Raw genomic sequence first — 1,560 nt, 5'->3', positions numbered from 1 at the left:
CCGGAGTCCCTTCCTGGGCGGCCTGGCTTCCCTCCGCTCCCTTTGGAGGGAAGGCTAGCCACGCCCCAAAGTTATCCGACAGTCGGATAATCCGGAATGTCAGATAACCGAGACTCTACTGTATTCTCAAACAACTCAATGTTTCTATTTGTTAACCAAATACCTAAGTCTTTTGCTATTTTCCCCACTTTAATTCCTGACTTTCTCCTCTTCAGTTTTCATATTTTTAGCTAGCATTATTGTCTTTTCCTTATTTATCTTAAATCCAGATAGTGTTCCAAACACCTTTAACTCACTTAGAGCAAAACCAATACTTTTTAACGGACCTTCCAGTATTAGGACCATATCATTGGTGTAAGCCCAAAGTTTATACTCACAACCTTTAATTTTGGTACCTCTTATTTTCACATTAGTTCTAATAGAATTGTTAAGTATTTCCAGGATGGTGATAAATAATAAAGGAGACAATGGCAGTCCTGCTTGGTTCCTTTCTCCAGTTTTATGCAATCTGTTTTTTGCCCATTTACTATTATTTGTACTTTCTGGTTTGTATATAACTGCGAAATATTTGCCAAACATTTGTTGCCTATTCCCATTTTTTCAGAACATGCAACATAAATTTCCATCTCATTCTATCAAATGCCTTTTCGGCATTTTCGGAGAAAGGAGATGGAGCCAAAAGGGATTGCGCTGGTAGAAGCCGAGTAAAGCGACCGGCACAAAACCCCCACCATTCACTGGCAAGAACAAGTAAGCGAACTAATAATAAAAGATCTTGTACATGAAACAAGGAAAGGGAAGCTCCAACGGGACATCTGCAAAACCAAAAGAGTGGAAAGAGAGAGAGGCGGAGGAAGGGAACGGAGAAAAGCCGTAACGATTACAAGCAGATGTAAGAATAAAAGACGCAACTTCCAACTAGTCTTGCTCAAAGAGAAACAAAGGATCAAATAGAGGGTCGGAAACAAATAAGCCATAAGTAAAAAAAGAGAGAGGTGAAAGTTCAGAAGACAGAAAGAGAGGAAATAAACCGATTCATTGTTTGCCTCTCAACTGAAAAGGAAGAAGGAGTAAGAGAGACTACGGAAAAAGGGGCGCCTTCTTAAAATAAGTAAAACCATTAAACAGAGCAAGAGATTTAAGGCACAACTTGCTGGTAATATTTGTGAACAGAGAAGAGAAAAAAATTAATACTGGATATTAATCTGTCTTAGAGGGAAAGGGGAAAGAAAGAAAGAAGTGGAAATGCAAAAATAAACTGTAAAAGAAACTACAGTAGTGCATTTAAGGAGATCAACATACATTTTAAGGCAGAAAGAGAGAAGTAAAGGCAAAAGAACAAACACAGCTGTAAAGCAGATTTGAGGGAGAGACAAGAATGGGAAGAGCAAGGACACATAAAGGGACTCAGCGGCAAAAGAATAGACTGTAAGGCTGCAAAACTTTAAAATAGTGACGCCTGTTGATAAAGAAGACTGACCAACAAACAAATTAAATAGACAAAAGAAATGACTGCAACTGAATCTGAGAAAACTGAGATAATATTTGAAATATTATATA

General features: G+C 38.1%; 1 protein-coding gene across 5 annotated transcripts in view; it reads right to left on the bottom strand.

Annotated features, from left to right (window-relative positions):
- The window catches only part of PMFBP1 (polyamine modulated factor 1 binding protein 1), a 57,090-nt gene that overhangs the window by 42,037 nt on the left and 13,493 nt on the right, over nt 1-1,560 (bottom strand). The gene's annotated exons all lie outside the window — the stretch shown is intronic.

Source organism: Sceloporus undulatus, chromosome 8, assembly GCF_019175285.1.
Source record: "Sceloporus undulatus isolate JIND9_A2432 ecotype Alabama chromosome 8, SceUnd_v1.1, whole genome shotgun sequence".
Classification (NCBI taxonomy): domain Eukaryota; kingdom Metazoa; phylum Chordata; class Lepidosauria; order Squamata; family Phrynosomatidae; genus Sceloporus; species Sceloporus undulatus.
Note: the sequence above shows the minus strand (reverse complement) of the source record. Positions and strands in the feature narration are given on the sequence as shown.